The sequence below is a fragment of the Crocodylus siamensis genome, chromosome 1 (assembly GCF_052110815.1).
Source record: "Crocodylus siamensis isolate JL-2025a chromosome 1, ASM5211081v1, whole genome shotgun sequence".
Lineage (NCBI taxonomy): Eukaryota > Metazoa > Chordata > Crocodylia > Crocodylidae > Crocodylus > Crocodylus siamensis.
In genome coordinates, this window is record NC_143395.1 from 413,090,059 (window position 1) to 413,111,323 (window position 21,265).

The 21,265-nt window shown below is 55.5% G+C and overlaps 1 protein-coding gene across 1 annotated transcript in view; it reads left to right on the plus strand.

Moving 5' to 3' along the window:
* The first annotated feature begins 345 nt into the window (after positions 1 to 345).
* The window catches only part of PAK1 (p21 (RAC1) activated kinase 1), a 154,186-nt gene continuing 133,266 nt past the window's right edge, over positions 346 to 21,265 (plus strand). The window contains exons 1-4 of the mRNA XM_090030717.1: positions 346 to 1,110; positions 1,228 to 1,438; positions 3,002 to 3,110; positions 7,513 to 19,856. The gene's annotated coding sequence lies outside the window, so the exon portion shown is untranslated. The remainder of the gene's footprint in view (positions 1,111 to 1,227; positions 1,439 to 3,001; positions 3,111 to 7,512; positions 19,857 to 21,265) is intronic.

Below are 21,265 nucleotides of genomic sequence, written 5' to 3' on the forward strand. Positions count from 1 at the left end.
CCGGCATGGTTTGTGGGGGACTGAGGGCTACTGGCAGGGTTTGCGGGCGGGTGCTGGGGTCCGGGCAGCGGGTTGGGATTGAGGGGTACCAGCAGGGTTTGGGGGGGCAGTGGCTGATGGTCGGGGGTGAGGGGCACCGGCAGCCTGGGGGGCAGGTCGGCACTGAGGAGCATCCTGGGAGGGCGGGTGCACGGTGCCGCTCCCAGGAGTCCCGGCTGGGGGGAGACCAGGTCTGTGGGGAACGGGCGGGGGCTGCGTTTTGGGAGTGGGGGGCACCGCGTGGCTTGTCGAGGCCGGGGCTGTGGGCTGGGAGCGAGAGGCAAGGCTGGGGGGGCGAGTGAGGGGCATTGGCGCAGCTCGGGAGAGGAGGGCCTTCAGGTGAAGGGTGAGGAGCCCCGCAGGGCTGGGGGGGCAGGGGGTTGTGGATCTGGAGTGAAGGGCATGGGCTGGGGCCATGGGTCTCGCATCACACGGGGACGTCCGTGTTGTCTCCTTTCCCGCAGGCCGGGCGCCGTGGGCAGGCGCTGTGCAGGAGCGCAGGGGAGCGAGAGTCCTGGTGGGGGGAGGCCTGTGCTGGAGCTCGTGGCAGCCGTGGCCCTTCCCTCCGCAGCCCTGCTGCAGCCTGAGGGGCCGCTGGAGAAGCAGGACTCGGGGGGGGCTCCAGGCAGGAGTTGAGGGGGCAGGAAAAGTACCTGGTGTTGTCTAGTCTGGGATGGGGGGCTGCGGGAGGGGGTCCCCACAGTGGCTGGCACCGCAGGCAGTAAAGCAGCAGCTGCAGGAGGAGTTGGTCCAAGGCTGGGAGACCCGGGGACAGGAGGCGATGCAGGCCATGGAGCCGCCTTCCCTAGGCCGATTCCCCTCAGAGACACCCCCCGCCCCCAGCTGCACTGCGGATGGCCTCCCCGCCCCAGAGACCTGGTGTCAACACTGCCGGGGCCTTCACTACGTGGAAGCTAAGGGGCTGCAGAAGGTTTGCAGGCGCCTGTGGGAGCGCTGTCTGTGCTGGCTGGAGGCCCAGTGCCGCAGCAAGGAGCAGGTTGTGCTGGAGCAGTTCATAGCCATCGCGCTGGGAGTGGCAGCGCAATGGCTGAGGGGCTCCAGCTGTGACAGGTAGACAATGAGAAGCTCCAGATGAGTATTTAAGCCTGGTCATTTACGCTGCCAACCTCATCTTTATCTGTGTCCCCTTTCCACAGCTCCCTGGTGACATATTTATCTTGTTCCTAGATCACAGCGAGTGTGAAGGTGGAGGCGGTGCCCTCAGACAAGGTGCAGCCCACTGGGGCACTGCAGGAGCCTGGTGACTGCTGGCTGGAGCAGCCAGACACCATGGTGCCAACAGGTCCCTGGAGGAGGCAGGACAGAGGGAAACCCTGGCACCTCAGGACAAACCACCTCCTGTCCCCAAACAGGAGCCCCCCACCCCACAAGGAGTCAGGTGAGGTTCGGGATGGAGGCTGGGCATAGGTCTGGGTGCCTGAGTGTCTGTCCTCCATGGTGGGGAGAGGCTCGAATATCTGGCCTTGTCCAGGACAGGGCTGACAGGATTTGTAACCTGGTGGCTGGGTTGGGACAGGTCTGATCTCTGTGGGTGGCAGCTCCCAGGCTGAGGCCCCTGATCCTCCTCCCTGCATATGTGCAGCTCCCAGCAGGAAGAGGCTTATCTTGGCTGGGCCCTTTCCTGCTGTGGAGGCAACAATCAGTGATCTAATTGTTGCCAGGTGGATTTGATTTAAATCATGATATTAATTGATTTGATTTCAGTGGCTGATTAGGCAGCCTGGATTTAATCATTATTTTCTACAAAAAGTGCATTCTTGTTGTTTGATATCCTGCATTCATTTAATTTCTTGAAACATTGTACTTTTATGGAGAGGTAAGGGCTTGACTGTGTACACAAACTCGCAGAGAGACAAGAGGGCTGATGGGTAGGTAATCACATCTGTTGTCTCTCATCCCCATATACTGTTGTTAACAAGGATGTTACCTCTGGAGACACGAATCCACAGTTTGAGACTGAAACTAAGCATCACAGAGGTGCTTAATGGGATCTTCTAGACTGAGCCTTCAGGCCCACGAGAGAGTGGTTTTCTTTAGTCTTTACAAATCTGTAAAGGAACCTCTGGGAACCCCATGAGATTGGGCCCCTTATATTGTCTCAAATAGTACATAATTAGATATTATAATTCCTAGCCCATTGTGATGTCTTGAATCATAGAAAATTAGGGGTGGAAGGGATGTACTTCAGTTTTGTTGCCCTCTGCTGGACTCTCTGTGATTTGTCCACATCCTTTCTGTAGTGGAGGCCAAAACTGGACACAGGACTCCAGATGTGGCCTCCCCAGTGCTGAACAGAGGGAAATAATCACTTCCCTTGACCTGCCTGCAACGCTCCTACCTATGCAGCCCAGGATGCCTCTAGCCTTCTTGGCAACAAGGGCACACTGCTGGTCCGTATTCAGCTTCTTGTCCTCATAACCCCTAGGTCCTTTTCTGCAGAGCTGCTTCATTGTCAGCCACCTGTCATGGACGCTTTTCACTGCCACCGGTCCTCACTTTACACCTTCATTGAGAATAAGCTCATTTCTGTTCCTTTAACTGGAGTTCCACCGATGAGATAAATGTTATCTGTTTTTAAGTGTGTCTAGTACCTCTTCATTTTGGTACCTTAACAGTAAAAGCTTTATTTTTCTACTCCCTATTACATCATGGATCACTGTATCTCCATGCTTATTCATGGTGTCTGTCAGTCTGATACCCTTTCTATACCAGGGAGTGGTTGATGCCGTGTTTCCTAGGACCATTTCTCCACTACCTGCATGACAAGGACCATTATTTCTTCAGGTCTTCTCCCTGCAGTGCCTTTTCTTTCACCCAAAATGCTTCCTCCTCAATGAAACCTTGAGTTCATTGGATCCATTTCCCAAATTCTGGTTGGTTATTCTGCATCCAGTACCCAGTCACAAACACTCTTTAACCGCTGTCCCATACAACATTTCAGGGTTCCACACCTGACTTTATCTGCTGCATCCAGCGAGGACAGGTGGAGCTCTAGGTCTGTGATGATGAGGCTGGTGGGGAAATCTCAAGGTCAGAGGACCTGCTGCCAGGTGAGTTGTGGCTGTCCCCTCTACCTGACCCCCCTCTCAGAAATGCTTCATGCCCAGAGTGCCGGAGCAGCCTGGATACTGCTGACATGCCCTCTGCTACCATTGCAGGGTGCTGACCTGAAATAAAGTACATTATACTGTAATGTGTCCAGGCAGGTGTTATTCCCCCTCCCTGAAATCCAACAATATGGAGACAAGCAACTTTTCCCTTCTTCCTCCCTGCCTAATTACAGCTGTTAGGGGACAGTTGATAGTAGCTAGAGTCGGAAGGGACCTAGGTAGATCATCTAGTCCGACCCCCTGCCTTAGCAGGAAAGAGCACCGGGGTCAGATGACCCCGGCAAGGTGCTCATCTAACTTCCTTTTAAAAATCCCCAGGCTAGGAGCCTGCACCACTCCCCTGGAAGCTGGTTCCAGGCCCTAGCCACCCTGACTGTGAAGTAGCGCCTCCTAATATCTAATCTAAACTTACCCTCCGCCAGTTTGTGACCGTTATTCCTGGTCACTCCCGGCAGCGCACGGGGGAACAGGGACTCCCCCAATACCTGCTGATCCCCCCTGACCAGTTTGTAGCAGGCCACAAGGTCCCCCCTTAGCCTTCTCTTGTGGAGGCTAAACAGGTTCAGGTCCCGTAGCCTATCCTCATAAGGCCTGCCCTGCTGACCCCTGATCATACGAGTGGCCCTCCTCTGAACTCTTTCCATATTGTCCACGTCCCTCTTGAAGTGTGGCGCCCAGAACTGGACGCAGTACTCCAGCTGCGGCCTGACCAGTGCCGCATAGAGGGGGAGGATCACCTCCCTGGACCTGCTCGAGATGCATCTGTGGATGCATGATAGGGTACGATTGGCCTTCTTGACTGCCTCCCCACACTGCCGGCCCATGTTCATCGTGGAGTCAATGACGACTCCAAGATCCTTTTCCGTCTCCGTGCTGGCAAGAGGAGAGTTCCCCAACCTGTAAGTGTGGTGCCGGTTCTTCCTCCCCATGTGCAACACCTTGCACTTATCAGTGTTAAACCCCATCCTATTCTCATCCGCCCACCGTTGCAACCTGTCAAGGTCAGCTTGTAGCCTATTGCACCCTTCTAGTGCACCCACATCCCCCCACATCTTAGTGTCATCAGCAAACTTGAACAGGGTGCTTTCTACCCCCTCATCCAAGTCACTGATGAAGATGTTGAACAGTGCAGGCCCGAGGACCGAGCCCTGCGGAACCCCACTGCCCACATCCTTCCAGGTCGAGAAGAACCCATCCACTACCACCCTCTGGGTGCGGCCCTCCAACCAGTTGGCGACCCATTTGACCGTGTGGGCATCGACACCACAGTCTCCCAGCTTTTTGATGAGGACAGGGTGAGAGACAGTGTCGAAAGCCTTCCGGAAGTCCAAAAAGACTACATCCACAGCAACCCCTGCGTCTAATGATTTGGTGACCTGATCGTAAAAGGCCACCAGGTTGGTCTGACAAGACCTGCCACTGATAAACCCATGTTGGTTGCCCCTGAGCATGCATTCCCCCGCAAGGCCCTCCTGGATGTGTGCCAGGATAATTTTTTCAAAGAGCTTACCCGGGATTGAGGTCAGACTAACTGGCCTGTAATTTCCCGGGTCCTCTTTTTTTCCCTTTTTGAAGATAGGGACCACATTGGCCCTCTTCCAGTCCTCCGGCACCTCGCCAGAGCACCACGAGTGCTCATAGAGCCGTGCCAGGGGTCCCGCAATGACCTCAGCCAGTTCCTGTAGAACCCTAGGGTGAAGATCGTCCGGACCAGCGGACTTGAACACGTCCAGCTTCTCCAGAAGTACCCTAACTAACTCCTCGCTAACCCTTGGCCCAGGCGTGTCTCTCTCGGGGCCCGAGGGGGGCCCAGCAGGGAGGTGGCTGAACTGGTCCCTACTTAGGAAGACAGAGGCAAAGAAATCGTTAAATATGTTAGCTTTGTCATCTGGCGTGATGACTAAGTTGCCCATCGTGTCCTGCAGGGGCCCCACATTACCCGGGACCCTCTTTTTACCCCCTATGTATTTGAAGAAGGACTTCTTCTTGTCCTTAATCCGGGAAGCTAGTCCTATCTCCAACTCTGCCTTGGCCCTCCTGACTGCCCCCCTACATCCCCGGGCGACTATAACATAGTCCTTCTTGGCGATGACCCCATCTCTCCATTGGGTATATGCCTCCCTTTTAGCAAGGAGACATTCCCGGATGCTCTTAGTGAGCCATGGGGGTTTATGTGCCCTCCTGCTCCCTTTGACCCTTGTTGGGATTACCTCCCTTTGGGCATGGAGGATCGTCTCCTTAAGGAGCAACCACTCACCTTCGACATCTGATTCCCTTCCCCTCTGGGTCCTCAGCGCTTCCCCAACTATCCTCCTTAGCTTGTTGAAGTCAGCCCTCCTAAAGTCTAGGGCTGTTGCCTTGCTGCAGCCCTTTGCCACCTTACGCTGGATGGTGAATTCCAGCAAGCGATGATCACTGTCTCCCAGGTGGCCCATCACCCGCAGCCCCCTCACCAGGTCATCACCCGTGGCCAGCACTAGGTCCAACAAGGCGTCTCCCCTGGTGGGACTGTGCACCTCCTGGGTTAGATGGAGGTCCTGCAGTCTGGCTAAGAACCGACGTGAGCGATCAGACTTGGCTGACTGCTCCTCCCAGCAGATGTCTGGGAAGTTCAGGTCCCCCATGATGACCACATCCTTAGCCCTCACTGCCTCTGTAAGCTGACCTAAGAATTCCAGGTCGAGCTCTTCTCCCTGGTTGGGAGGTCTATAGTAGACTCCCACCGTTAAGTCTCTCTCCCCTGGACTGCCTTTTACTCTAACCCAGAGCACCTCAGAGTGCCCCCCCTCTACCCCCATGCTAATTAACGAGGAAGTATATTCCTCCTTGATGTAGAGTGCTACTCCTCCACCTTTCCTTCCTATCCTGTCCTTCCTGTATAGCCTATAGCCCTTGACACTCACTGCCCAGTCATGCGATGAGTCCCACCACGTTTCTGTGATCCCTACTATGTCAGGGCTGGTGACAGCTAGGAGGAGGGCGAGTTCCTCCTGCTTCTTCCCCATACTTCGAGCATTCGTGTAGAGGCATTTGAGGCCTTCAGCGGTTGTGCCCACTGACCCCCTAGTCTCAGCAATGCCCCGTCCCCCATCGCTTACCTGTTTCTCCGTTTTGACCATTGGTCTGGGCTCGCTGGCTGTTGCTGGGCCTGGTATCTCATCGTCTCCTCCGCCCTCATCTTCCCCCTCCCCCGACGAGCCTAGTTTAAAGCCCGCCGAAGGAGGTTCACCTTCAGTTTGCTGTCTTGATTTTTTCAGCCCAGATCTGGTTTCTCTGGGATACCATGATCTTAAATTTGCATCTTCACTCAGTAATGTAAGAGTTCATTCCCAGTTGCCATCTTATGACCAGAAGTCCTGCCCCCTACTCCCTGACCATTGTCACTGGACATCCCCCTACCGTTGCCCCTGAAAGTACTCCTTTCAGCAAGCGGTCTTGCCATCTGAGAACCAGAAAAATATAACATTATATTCTAAAAATTGAACCTCTACAACATTCATTAATTTGATTTCAAAAAATATTTTTGTCCTGCTTTACATGTGTTTGTGTAGTGTACATAGAGGTGATGGCACAATAGCTTAAAATGAAGCCTTACTCTTGTATATTGTGGGGGGGAAGGGGGAGGGTATAGCTTTGTGGCGGGATGTGGGTGTGGGGTGAGTGAGTGTATGGATGTGTGGGGTAGCAATGAGTATGGGGTTTATGGGGAGCCGAGTGCCTGGGGGGTGTGAGGGGATATGGGGGGTCTGTATGTATGGCAATACAAGAGGAGGTGTGGGCTCATGTGTATGGTGGGGTGCGCGTGTGGGACTTGGCCTACGAACACACACACACATACTTGCACACTCTGTCCCTCCCTCATTGCGCACATACAGGTGGGCAGAAAAATGGTGGAAGTGGTGGTGGGGGATGGGGAAGTGGCAGTGGGTGGGCATGTGGAGCGCAGTGCCAGCTGGGCAGGCTGGGGTGTGGGGTCCGGGCTGACAGGGATTGTGCCAGCAGAGAAAGGGGAGCTGGCCTGGCTCCAGAGCCCCTGCCACCCCAGCCTTGTGCTCTTGCTGCCCTGCCCTGGGCCCTGCTGGTGCTGGGCCTGGGACACCATGTGGGCCCCTTGCTCGCACCTAGCTGTCACTGTGCTCCATGCACCCCCTCACTGCCACTCTCCCCTGCCTGTGGCCACTTTCACCACTTCCCTGCCTGCCAGCCACTCCTGCAACATCTGGCTCCTGGCTACGTGGCCGGACCATGGGACTCAGCAGGAGCCAGTCCGACCCGGCCACGAGGAGTGGGGCAACCCCCGTGGCCTGGCTCACCCCCTTACTTGAATTTCCCTCTGGCGCAGGGAGAAGAGCTGGCTGAAGGAGGTTCTGTTAGGGGCACAGGAGAAAGCTGTCCTGAAGTGCTGGAGGAATGGGAATTGTACCTGGAGACCAACCTGGCTGCACAGTGATCTCTTCAATATGCTCAGATTCAAAAAGGAATCCCACAAACACTGGACGCTTCATTGTAGCACTGGGGAAGACTGCAAGAGCATCCCACAGGCATGCAGGAGGAAATTAGGAAGGTCAGGGCCAGATATGTTCTACAATTCAAGGCAAGAGACAGAAGAGACGATAAAAGGGAATCTATAAGTATGTTAAGAGGAAACCGTAGGTCCCGTGTACTGGTACAGGCTGGGTAAGCGGCAGCTCTGCAGAAAAGCACCTCGGGGTGACAGGACAAGAAGCTGAAGATGAGCCAGCAGTGTGCCCTTGTTGCTGAGAAGGCTAATGATTACCGGGCTGTGTGGGTAGGAGCATTGTCAGCAGATCAAGGGAAGTGATTATTTCCATCTGTTGTTAGAGGGCTGGGGAACAGGACTGGTGAGGAGAGGCAGAAGAGTGTGGAGAAGTGAAGACGGGGGATTTGGTAGCAACCTTCAACTCCCTGCACGGTGGTTGCAAAGAAGATGGAGCTGGACTGTTTTCAGTGGTGGCAGATGACAAAACAGAGCAATGGGCTCAAGTTGCAGCAAATGAAGTTGAGATTGGATATGAGCAAAAACTTTCTCCCAAGGAGGGTAGTAAAGCACTGGAACAGGCTACTGGGAGAGGTGGTGAACTCTGTCCTTGGGGGCTTTTTTAAGACCCACCTTGACAAAGCCTTGGCTGGGATGATACAGTTGGGGCTGGTCCTGCTTTGAGCAGGAGGTTAGACTAGATGTGACCTGAGATCCCTTGCAACCCTCATGCCCTCTGAGTCTATGAATGAAGACGGCCGTCTAGGTACAGACAATGCAGGTTCTGACCCACCAGCAAGGGGACAGGCTGTGGGAGATGCCGAGCAAGGGCAGTGGGGGCAGGGACCCAAACAGTTGGAGATGCAGCTTCAGTCTATGGAAGGGAGCAGGTGACAAGGTCTGGCAGGGCCAAGCCTGCACTTGCTGCCCCAGCAGGGCCTTTACCCTACTCCCACCCTCACCTTGGCCTGTGAGGCCTGGAAAGAGGTGGCCAGGCAGATGGGCCAGCGCAGGGGTGGGCAGTTATTTCGGGCAGAGGGCTGCTTACTGAGTTTTGGCAAGCCATCGAGGGCCATATGACAGGCAGCCGGGGCAGATCAATATTAATTTTCTAAATTTTTTAGGGGCCCTGTGGGCTGGATAGACTGGCCTGGTGGGTCACATCCAGCCCACAGGCTGCATTTTGCCCACCCCTGGGCCAGCGGGTACTTCAGGACGACTTTCTGACCCAGGTTGGTCTTGATTCAGTGGCCCCGCTCCAGTTCACCATGCTGCCCACCCAGCTGGGATCCCTGTCACAGAAGATCAAACTCAGGATCTCTCCAGCATCCAGTGAGTGCCTTGGGGGGGGCGGGAAAGGGAGTGTGATGCAGTCCTGTTCCAAGTGGGCTGGGCCCTAATCTCATCCCAGAGCATCCTCACTCCCAGCCCCTCCTTGCCCTAACCCACTAGATGTCCCTTCCCTCCCTGAGCTGGGCTGGAACCCAGGCGTCCGGGCTTTAATCCCCTGTTTGACTTGGGGGAGATGACATTGAAGACATCATCCAGGACCTTGAACCTATTCTCTGCATAGCTGATTGTCTTGGGGGAGAAGTACATGGTAGGGAACAGGACACACTTATAGGTGAAGTACTGAGCTGCCATTGCACCCTAGGACACACAGACAGGGCGGCTGGTTGTGTCGGAGCTGTACTTAACCTAGCATAGCAGAGGTGGTAGGAAATGTGGGGAGGGGGTCAGTAAAAGGTGCCACGCTGCAAAGGGTAGTACCCAGGCAGAGGTAATGAACAGTTAGCCTCCCATTTCCTCTTCCAGTGGGAGGATCTTGGCCTCAAGCCAACTTTATGGAAATGGGAGACTCCTCCCTAGCTTGCTCCTGCAGCCGTACGGCTAAGGGTAAGTGAAACTCGGGGGCATCTGAACCCCAAGTCTCCGGGCTTGGGCCTGCAGGTACGATGACCACCAAATGATTTGGAAGCACCTGAAGCCCCAGATTGGGGTGGAAGATGTTTGCCGGTAGCAGGGCCACATGTGGTTCTTGAATGACTCACGGATTTGGAATGGATTTGGCTTGGGACACAAAACATTTTTCTTAAAAAAAAAAAAAAAAATACTTACCTGGCAGGGGAAAAACCATGACCACCAAGGTGGCTTTCCTATTGTCAAGGGAAACCCATGAACATGGCAGGGGGCAGGACCCTGACCGAGGTAACACATTTAAAATGGCACTGTGTAGTGGAGGGTTGCACTCTTGTTTGCTTGCAGACAGGACTTCCTATGAGACCCTCATAGTTAGCCTCCCACTTTGACCTCCAGTAGGAAGATCTTGGCTACACGTCAACTTTATGGAGATAGAAGACTCCTCCCTAGCTTGCTTCTATGGCCATACGGGGTCATCCGAACCCCAAGCCTCTAGGCTTGAGCCTGCATGTAGGATGCCCGTCAAAGGATCTGGAAGTATCTGAAGCCCCAGTGTGGGGTGGAGGATGCTGGCCGGTAGAAGGGCCACATATGGTTCTTGAATGACTCACGGATTTGGAATTGATTTGGCTGATTTGACTTGGGACATGAACAATTTTCCTTAAAAAAACCCAACAAAACAGTCAAGACCTCCCAGACAGAGGCCGTGACCCTACTAGAGAGGAAGGCAAAACCATTTTTGCTTTGTTGCCTGCCCCACCCCACCATCATGCCTAAGGGGATGGTTTTCAGGTGACACAAGCCTAGAGGCATCTCAGGGCATGGGCACACATGCAAATGCAATGTGTGACTGCTGAGACACAAAAAAACTCACTTCTGGAGTTTCCCATGTCGAGTTTTTACTGGCCAGACCCAGGCTGACTGGCTGGGAGGGGCTGGAGTGTAGGGCACAGACACAATTGCATTAGGAACGAAACAGGAAGTGTGGGCGCTGTTGTGTGTTTGTGGACAATTTCCCGTGCCCCTTGGCATCCCCAAGGAGGACAAGTTCCTCTGTAAAGTAAATCATGACCACTTGGTTCAAAATTCAGCCAGGCTCAGAGCAGGGAGTGGGGACCTCATGGCAGGGATTGTGTGGTTGTCCCCAGATGGTCAGGACACGGGTCCCCGTGGCTCATGTCAGAGGAACTTCAAGTTGGAGGAAGCTCAGCAAACATGGTTGAGGGGACGGAGTCCTGCTGCTTTGAGAAGAGGATCCCTTCTGTGGCATGCCCTCAAAGCAGGCAGCCTCTGCCTTGGAGACCCTGCTTCTGCTCAGACCCTGCCCTGCTGGGGGTCTGGCATCCCCACCCCATGAGCTCCTTTCATATAGGAGAGGGGATTTCTTTTACAGAGAAGACAGTCTCCAACATCACAACAGCCCCTGTGCAGAACAAGCGGCTTTTATGGTGCTGGTCCCGTGCCCCGTGTCTTCACTCAAGACTTTACTCTGTCCTCCCTTAGTCAGCAAGGGCAGAGGAGTCTCCCCTTGAGTGCTCGGCCGAGGGAGCAGCAGAGCCGTGGGCTGCAGAGTCCATGAGCTGTGAAGGCACAGGAGCCATTCTCCAGAAAGCATCTTACTACAGGGGTGCTGGAAGGAGCATCAACATGCAGCACTAGCCTAGCAAGATGGTCAAGGCACAACAGCCACAGCGCAGGCTGCCACACCACAGTCCACCAGCAAGGACATGCTTGGTCACAGCACTGCTCAGCCCTCTGCCCACATGCAGCCACAGGGAAGCTGTGGAGCCACGCGAGCCTGGTTTCACACTTTGTCACAGGAGCAGAGACATGCACAGGACCCAACACCAGTGCCAAAATCCAATGTGACATCTCAGGAGCTCGAATATACTTTCTGACCATGCACAAAGGCCTTTGGGAAGCAACAAGCCAACTGGGGCATGGGGTTAGGAAAGATATTGGGGCTGTGAGCACCCAACCCTTCAAGCCAGCATAGCAAGGCCACCACCAGCTCTTCTTCAGACACCTTGGTCTAGTGCCAGGAGCCCTGGGCTGCAGGTCACCGGGGTTCAATTCCTGGCTCTGCCACTGAGCTGCTGGGTAACCTTGGGCAAGTCCCTATCATTCCCTGTGCCTCTGTTTCCTCCTCCCTCACGTTGTTTGTTCATAGCAGGAGCTCTCTGGTCTCCTCCTTGGTGTCTGTGCAGTGTCTAGTGTGACAAGGCCTGGGGCACAGCCTGTGGGTCCAGGGCATGGGATCTGGGGCCCAGAGGGTTGCGGAGCACCAGGACTGGAGCTGCTATGGAGCTGGACACATGCCCCAAGTGACCCTGCCCTGCTGTGTGCAAGCCTGGTCCCACCACACTGTGAGCTCCTTCCTCAGGCTTGTTCTAGGAACCTCATCTGCCCTTGTGCTGTGATTGCAAAGGAGTTTTAGTTTCCTCCTGTGAATCACACCCCAAGCCTTATATTTCAACTCTGTGGGACCCTCCTGCCAGGCGCGGGGCAGCAGTAGCGAGGGCCAGGTTCACACCTAGGCCTTTGACCCCGGCTTTCCAAACCCGGCTCCAGCCCCTGCCCAGAAACTTGGGGAAAAAATGATCGCAGGGTGCTTGACCGTGACCAAACTGCCCCACTTGCAAGTAGCCTTCAAGCCCTCCAGGGTTTATTCCAGGGGAAAAGGAGACACACATGCACACTGTTAAATAAACCCCAAACACTGAACAGTCCAGGTCATGGGCAAACCCTCCGCGGGGGAGCGACCACCATGTGAATGGGGGGGAGACTCACCCAGCGCTGCAGTTTGGGTCCCCTAGCTCCTGCACCAGCCACAGCAGCAAGTACAGGGTGGGGAGGCCAGTGTGGAGCTGCCGCTGCTTTGCAGCTGGGGATCACCGCTGCGTGTTGGTGCTTCATCAGCGAGTTGGGGTCACAGCCACTGCTCCCCTGCTGCCAGGGCTGCCCTTGCTCCTGTGCCACTGCCAGGTGTCCCCCCTGGGCTCCATGTTGTCTGTGCACCTCCAGCTCTGTGGGACCTTGCCCTGCTCCAAAGCAGGCCCTGGGATCTCAGCTCCTTTGGGTGTCGGGAGCATTAGCTCCCACCGGACTCCGCTCTAAGGCCTGGCACTCTTGCATGGTCAAATCTGAGGAGCCACAAGGCCCTTCCAGGAGCAATTCCTCTGCAGGGCCCCAGAAGGGACGGGAGGGCACAGAAGGGCAGGGGCTGGGCTGTGAGCAGTCGCACCTTATAGTTTTGTAGTTTCATAGTTTCTAGGGTCGGAAGGGACCTGAGCAGATCATCTAGTCCGACCCCCTGCCATGGCAGGAAAGAGTACTGGGGTCAAACGACCCCAGCAAGATGTTCATCCAGCCTCTTCCTACACCCCCAGGGTAGGAGCCTGCACCACTTCTCTTGGAAGCTGGTTCCAGACCCTAGCCACCCTGACCGTGAAGTAGCGCCTCCTGATATCTAACCTAAACCTGCCCTCTGCCAGCTTGTGACCGTTATTCCTGGTCACTCCTGGCGGTGCTCGGGGGAACAGGGACTCCCCCAATGCCTGCTGATCCCCTCTGACTAGTTTATAACAGGCCACAAGATCCCCCCTCAGCCTTCTCTTTTGGAGGCTGAACAGGTTCAGGTCCCGTAGCCTCTCCTCATAGGGCCTGCCCTGTTGTCCCCTGATCATGCGAGTGGCCTCCTCTGGACCCTCTCCATGCTGTCAACATCCCTCTTGAAGTGCGGTGCCCAGAGCTGGACGCAATACTCCAGCTGCGGCCTGACCAGTGCCGCATAGAGGGGGAGGATCACCTCCTTGGACCTGCTCGAGATGCATCTGTGGATGCATGACAAGGTGCCGTTGGCCTTCCTGACTGCCTCCCCACACTGCCGGCCCATGTTCATCTTGGAGTCAATGATGACCCCCAGATCCCTTTCCGCCTCCGTGCTGACAAGAGGGGAGTTCCCCAACCTGTAGGTATGGTGCCGGTTGTTCCTCCCGAGGTGCATCACCTTGCACTTGTCTGTGTTGAAACCCATCCTATTCTCGTCCGCCCACCCTTGTAACCTGTCTAGGTCTGATTGTAGCCTGTTGCATCCTTCCAGTGTGCCCACGTCCCCCCACATCTTAGTGTCATCAGCAAATTTGAATGGTGCTTTTTACCCCCTTGTCCAAATCACTGATGAAGATGTTGAACAGTGCGGGCCCGAGGACCGAGGCCTGGGGGACCCCACTGCCCACGTCCCTCCAGGCTGAGAAGGACCCATCCACTACCACCCTCTGGGTGCGGCCCTCCAGCCCGTTGGCAACCCATTTGACTGTGTGGGTGTCTACACCACAGCCCCCCAGTTTCTTAATGAGAACGGGGTGAGAGACAGTGTCGAAGGCCTTCCGGAAGTCTAGGAAGACTATGTCCACTGCTACCCCTGCGTCTAATGATCTGGTGATCTGATCATAAAAGGCCACCAGGTTGGTCTGACAGGACCTGCCACTGATGGACCCGTGTTGGTTGCCCCTAAGCATGCAGTCCTCTGCTGGCCCCTCCTGGATGTGTGCCAGCATAGTTTTCTCGAACAGCTTGCCTAGGATCGAGATAAGACTAACCGGCCTATAGCTTCTCGGGTCCTCCTTCCTGCCTTTTTTGAAGATGGGGACCATGTTGGCCCTCTTCCAGTCCTCCGGTACCTCACCAGAGCACCACGAGTGCTCGTACAGCCGTGCCAGGGGACTTGCAATGACCTCGGCCAGTTCCTTTAGACCTCTAGGGTGGAGATCACCCGGGCTGGCTGACTTGAATACGTCCAGCCCCTCCAGAAGCTCCCTAACTAAATCCTCGCTAACCCATGGCCCAGGTGTGCCTCCCCCGGGGCCCGAGGGGGGCCCAGCAGGGAGGTTGCTGTTCTGGTCCCTACTTAGGAAGACGGAGGCAAAGAAATCGTTAAACATGTTAGCTTTGCCGTCTGGTGTGACGACCAAGTTTCCCATCGTGTCCTGCAAGGGCCCCACATTACCCGGAACCTTCTTTTTACCCCGTATGTATTTAAAAAAGGACTTTTTGTTGTCCTTAATCTCGGAGGTAGTCCCAGTTCCATCTCTGCCTTGGCCTTCCTAACTACCCCCCTACATCCCCGAGCAACTGCAGAATGGTCGTCCCTGGTGATGACCCCTTCTTTCCATTGGGTGTAAGCCTCCTTTTTAGCAAGGAGACATTCCCGGATGCTTTTGGTGAGCCACGGAGGCTTGTGTGCTCTCCTGCTCCCTTTGATCCTTGTTGGGATTGCCTTCCTTTGGGCTTGGAGGATCGTCTCCTTAAGGAGCGACCACTCTCCTTGGACACCTGGCTTCTCTCCCCTCCAGGACCTCAGCGCTTCTCCAACTATCCTCCTTAGCTCGTTGAAGTCTGCCCTCCTAAAATCTAGGGTCGCTGCCTTACTGCATGCCTTTGCCACCTTGCGCTGGATGGTGAATCCCAGCAGGCTATGATCGCTGTTGCCCAGGTGGTCGAGCACCCGCAGCCCCCGCACCAGGTCATCACCCGTGGCCAGCACTAGGTCCAACAAGGCGTCTCCCCTGGTGGGGCTGTGCACCCCCTGGGTTAGATGGAGGTCCTGCACTCTGGCCAAGAACCGACGTGAGCGGTCAGACCTGGCTGACTGCTCTTCCCAGCAGATGTCCGGGAAATTCAGGTCCCCCATGACTGCCACATCCTTAGCCTTCACTACCTCTGTGAGCTGACCCAAGAATTCCTGGTCAAGCTCTTCTCCCTGGTTGGGAGGTCTGTAGTAGACTCTCTTTCCCCTCGTTAAGTCTCTTTCCCCTTGACTGCCTTGTACTCTAACCCAAAGCACTTCAGAGTGCCCCTCCCCTGACTCCTTGCTAATTAACGAGGATGTGTATTCCTCCTTAATATGGAGAGCCACGCCCCCACCTCTTTCCTATCCTGTCCCTCCTGTACAGCCTATAGCCCTTGACATCTATCTACCTCCCAATCATGCCTTGTGTCCCACCACATTTCTGTAATCCCCACTATGCCCGGGCTGGTGTCAGCCAGCAGGAGGGTGAGTTCCTCCTGCTTGTTGCCCATACTATGAGCATTTGTGTAGAGGCGTTTGAGGCCTCCTGTGGGTGTGTGTACTGACCCCCTAGTCCCAGCGTTACCCTGGCCCCTATCTCTTACCTGTTTATTCGCTTTGCTCGGTCTGGGCTGGGCTGTAGTTGTGGGTGCTGTTTGGTCTGGCAGTCTGATGTTTCCTCCGCCCTCATCGTCCCCTTCCCCCGGCGAGCCTAGTTTAAAGCCCGGCGGAGGAGGTCCGCCAACCTAGAAGAGAACACACGCTTACCTTTAGGGGAAAGGTGGAGCCCGTCCCATCCCAGCATGTCTCTCACCTTGGCTGGGCTGTGCTACTGGCAGCCCCTGGCTGTGTGGGGGTTCAAGTAGGGTGATTAGTTGTGTTGTAGAGTTGCAGTTTGTGCTGTCGGGGCCATGTGCTGGGAGGAGTTGCAGGGTCAGGAACAGCCAGCACACGGGAGGGGCTCTGGCATCCCTGTGCAGACAAGCTGGTGATGGGGCTGTGGTGTTGGCCCAGCCCTGCCCTTGCTCCTCTCTGCCCTCCAGGAGAGGTGGAGCTGCAACTGGATGTGGACAACCCATTCCCGGTGGTGTCTGCTGACCAGTGAGGTGTGATGGGGAGGGAGGCGGAAGGAGATGCCAACAGCCTCTGAGTATTTGGCAGGGCTCACTGCATGCTGGGCTTATCACAGGCCAGCACGACTAGGAGGTGGAGGTTGGGGAAGCTAGGACTGAGTCAGGGAGGAGGTGTGGGGAGATCAGCCTCATGCAAAGGAGGGATACGGGTTGTGCAGCACTCATGCAGCCAGCACTGGGCTCTCTCCTGCTGACCCACCTGCTGCATGCCAACCTGCAGTTTGCTGAGGTTTGTCTGGGCTATGAGGCGTGTGTGACAGTCTCAGATGCTGCAAGTGGGGCCCTGATCATCACTTTCTCAGCCACTTTCCTCCTCTCCTGGGTCTGGGACTTGGGCACTGCGCTGTGCTCAGCAGGGCCTGGGACATGCGTGGCTGCCCTGGCACCAGTGCATGGAGAGTTGGAAGCAGCACAGGGCCAGGACAGTCCAGCTCAGGCAGGTGATGCTGGTGCTTGGGGACGTGCACTGCAGACTTGTACCTGTGGGGGCTGCAGGGAGACCTGCACAAGCCCATATAGCCCAGGGTTGGCAGTGCTGGGCTCTGCCCTTTCCTCCTCTGCTGGGAATCTCCCCCTGGACATAAGGGCATAAGCAGGGCTGTGGTGGGTCAGACCAGTGGTCAGTCTCCCCCAGGCTCCTGCCTCCCACAGTGGCAAGCAGCGTATGCTTTAGGGTGGGGGTGGGCCCACAGACCACCTCGGGGCTGCAGGTGAGTGGGAGCTGCTACAATACGTCCCCACAGCTTTCACCAGCACTGGGAGTGTGTTGGCATCAGCTGTTCCTGCTGGGGACTGGGGCATCTGCCCAGGTCTGCAGCTTTTACTGCTGCATCAGGGCATCAGCTGCAGTCCTGGGCAGCAGCCCTGATCCGCACCCAGCACCTGCCAGCAGCATCTAAAGCTGATGCTGGTGCTAGCCCAGTGCTGATTCTGGAGCACAGGGCAGGAGCTGGTATAAGCTGCTGACGGGGCTGGGACATGCCCACCTGCCTGGCACGATGCAATAACCAGAGCTGCCGGCTTCCTGTGGGTCAGATCCCATGACTTCGCAGCAGCCCACCAGTGGGACAGATGCAAACAGCTGGCAGGCTGGATCCAGCCCAGGGGCCATATTTTGCCCACGCCTGCATTACAGTGAGAACACATGGATGGGGCATGTCTTGAGTGACTCACCCCCTGGCCAGACCTTCCACGATGCAGGGAGGTCACCCACCTGAAGGGAGCCACGGGCTTGGGCAGTGTGACCCTGGGGCCAGGCACATGCTTGAGGAAAAGAAGAGTTGCTTCACAAGAATTTAGGGCTGTCCTTCAGGCCTGGTCTGTTCAGGAAAACCTTGTTCACTTTCCCTGCCGCCCTGGACCGATTCCTGGACCCAGTGACAGCGCTGGGGAGCAGGGAGCAGAGCAGCCGAGAGCTGCCCGAGACCCAGCTGGACAGGGAGAGGCTGCGGGGCAGGGAGCTCTGCTCTGCCATGTGTGTGGGTGAGCCAGGGGGAAAGGCTGCATTGCAGGGAAGAGAGAATCGGGGGGCATTTTTGTTCCAGCCTAATTAAGTGTTTCAGGGATGATATAACAGGCATCCTGCTGGGTGAAAAAGCACAAGGGATCCTGAGCAAAAGTCACCGTGACCCCAGCTGGTGCCCATAGCAGTTTGTAAGGGAGCGAGGCAGAGGAAGGGGGAGGCACAAGGAGGGGAGGCTGGTCCCCCTTGTGCCAAGGACCCTGCTGGGCCCTGATCCCTCTCGAGATGAAGTCAGTGCAGGGGACTGCTGCATGAATTTTTCCAGGGACTGAGGTGAAGCTGACTGGTTTAGTTTCCTGGATCCTCCTTCTTCCCTTTCTTTAAGATGAGCACTATATTTGCCTTTTTTCAGTCGTCTGGGACCCAGGCCCAGATTAGCGCATTGGCAAACTAGGCACATGCCTAGGGCCCTAAGTGAAGAAGGGGCACAGCTGTGCTTATTTGACATATTTTAATTACTGAGTGAAAAAAGTGTGACGGGCTAGCTAGCAGTGACTTAGCCCAGGGGTTTTGAAGTGTCCCCGATTGACACCTTGGGTCACCTGGAGGGGGTTAAAGGGGCAGTGTGGGCTGATGCAGGGGAGAGACAACAAGGAAGGAGCTTCACAGAGCTGAGCCAGCGGGGCAGGAGCAGTGCCCCGGAAGAGCCTGAAAGAGCAGGACCCGCAGGCAGCAGTGGGGCCCTCAGCAGCGCGGCGTGTGGCCTGCAGGAGAGGCTCCCCGCTGGGCTCCAGGATCCCCTGGGAGAGGCTGCAACCAGCAGAAGAGGCTCCCCTGCTCCAGCAAGGGTCGAAGCAGCCACCTGAGAGGTTCCCAGCTCTGCGTCCAGCTCCTCTGATCAGAAGCCAGGCAGCTGGACGTGAGGCTGGGGATCTGGGAGGGTCAAGACCCCTAGCAGATAGGGCTGTGCCACCAGTGGTGCCTGTGTGGCTGTGTTCCTGCCTTCTGCATGGGAGACCTGGGTTCAGGTCCCAGCTGAGGTGACTTGGGATGAGTGAGCTAGCAAGAAGTAAACCTTCTTGCAGTGGAAAGGGGCCATTGTATTTTCTCCCCCTCCAGGTACCAAGGCCCTATATTTCCTTGTCACTTGACATTCTGCATTTTGTGCCTTTTTTATATTTCACCAACCCATATCGTTTGTTCTACTGTTTTGCGTTTTATATTTTGTTAACTCTGTTTTTTGTCTGATTGTAAGTGTCTAACCTTTGTTGAATCCTGCCCCCTTGGGGCATTGTAGTGTCCACTATACCCTCTGACTTATGCATAGGTATGTTCCCAGTATTAAAAGGGATATGGTTAAGTCCCCATTGGTGGTCTGGCTCTGCTCTATAGGGGGAGGAGAGTCCCTACACCTCGCACAGTGCTTGTGCACCTGCTTTGATCCCTTCAATTGGAGAGGGGTTACCCCTTGGAGTACCGCCCAGGTTACAAAAGTAATATAAATATGCTGTATTAAGTAGGGGCCCACGAGTTGTTTGCCTAGGGCCCACTAAAGGGTGTATCTGGCCCTGCTGAGACCTCCCCCAGTCACCATGAGTTTTCAAAGATGATGGCCATTGTCTCTGCAAACACATCAGCCAACTCCTCCAGCACCCTTGGATGCATGGCATCTGGCCCCATAGGCTTGTACACATCCAGCTTTTCTAAATAGTCCCTAACCTGTTTGTTCACCACTGAGGGCTGCTTACCTCCTCCCCAAACTGTGCCGCCCCGTGTGGGAGCTGACCTTGCCTGTGAAGACTGAGGTTAAAAAGGCATTAAGTACTTCAAACTTTTCCACATCATCTGTCACCAGGTTGCCTGCCTCATTCATTAAGGAACCCACACTTTCCCTGACCTTCCTCCTGTTGCTGACATACTTGCAGAAACCCTTCTTGTCAGATCCCTTCCTAGCTGCAACTCCAGTTGTGCTTTTGCAGTCCTGACTTCATCCCTGTATACGTCAGGGGAGGAAAAGGACCAAGGGAGCCACAGAAGACCAGACCAAGAGACGCCCACAAGAACAGCCCAGTCAAGTCAGGCGACGAACACAAGAAATACCCAGGTAAGAGACAGGGGCCTGAACAGTCTCGGGATTTGGGGGGCGGAGGAAGCACATACACCCTCAGGAGGCCTTAAATGCCTCTACAGTAATGCTTGCAGTATGGGGAACAAGCGGGAGGAACTTGCGCTCCTGCTAGCTAACACAAACCCAGACATAGTGGGGCTCACTGATACTTGGTGGGATCCAATGCACGACTCGGTGGTAAACATCAAGGGCTGTACAGGAGGGCTAGAACAGGGGGGCACGGGGGGGGTTGGCGCTCTACGTCAAAGAGCAGCACACATCCTCTGCAAACAGCACTGGGTCTGAGGTAGGGCAGACTGAGGTGCTCTGGGTCAGAGTACAACGGGGTTGGGGGGAAAGGGGCCTAAGGGTGGGGGTCTGCAACAGGCCACCCAACCGGGGGGAAGAGCTGGACCGGGATTTCTCAGGTCAGCTCGCAGAGGCAGTTAAGTCAAGGGATGTGGTCATCATGGGTGACCTAAACTACTCGGACATTTGCTGGGAAGAGCAGTCAGCCAGGTCTGATTGCTCATGTAGGTTCCTAGCCAAATTGGCTGGAGAGCCGCACCCAGAGTGGTGGTGGACAGGTCATTTTTGACCTGGAGGGATGTGGGCAGTGGGGTTTCCCAGGGCTCGATCCTCGGGCCCGCACTGTTCAATATCTTTGTTGGCGATTTGGACGAGGGGATAAAAAGCACCTTGTTCAAGTTCACAGATGACACTAAGATGTGGGGAGAATTGAGCACGCTAGAAGGAAGGGACAGGCTGCAACTAGATCTGGACAGGTTACAGGGGTGGGCAGATGAGAAGACAAGTGCAAGGTGCTGCACCTGGGGAGGAAGAACCAGCACCATACCTACAGGTTGGGGAACTCCCTTCTCGTCAGTGCAGAGGCAGAAAAAGATCTTGGAGTCATCATTGACGCCAAGATGAACATGGTCCGGCAGTGTGGGGACACTGTCAGGAAGGCCAACCGCACCTTGTCATGCATCCACAGATGCATCATGAGCAGGTCCAGGGAGGTGACCCTCCCCCTCTATGCGGCACTGGTCAGGCCGCAGTTGGAGTACTGTGTCCAGTTCTGGGCACTGCACTTCAAGAGAGATATGGACAACTTGGAGAGGGCCAGAGGAGGCCACTTGCATGATCAGGGGGCAGCAGGGCAGGCCCTATGAGGAGAGGCGATGGGACCTGAACCTGTTCAGCCTCCACAAGAGAAAGCTGAGGGGGATCTGGTGGCTGCCAATAAACTGGCCGAGGGAGACCAGCAGGCAATGGGAGAGTCCCTGTTCCCCTGAGCACTACTGGGGGTAACAAGGAATAACGGCCATAAGTTGACTGACAGTAGATTCAGGCTAGATATCAGGAGCGCTACTTCACTGTCAGGGCGGCTAGGAGCTGGAACC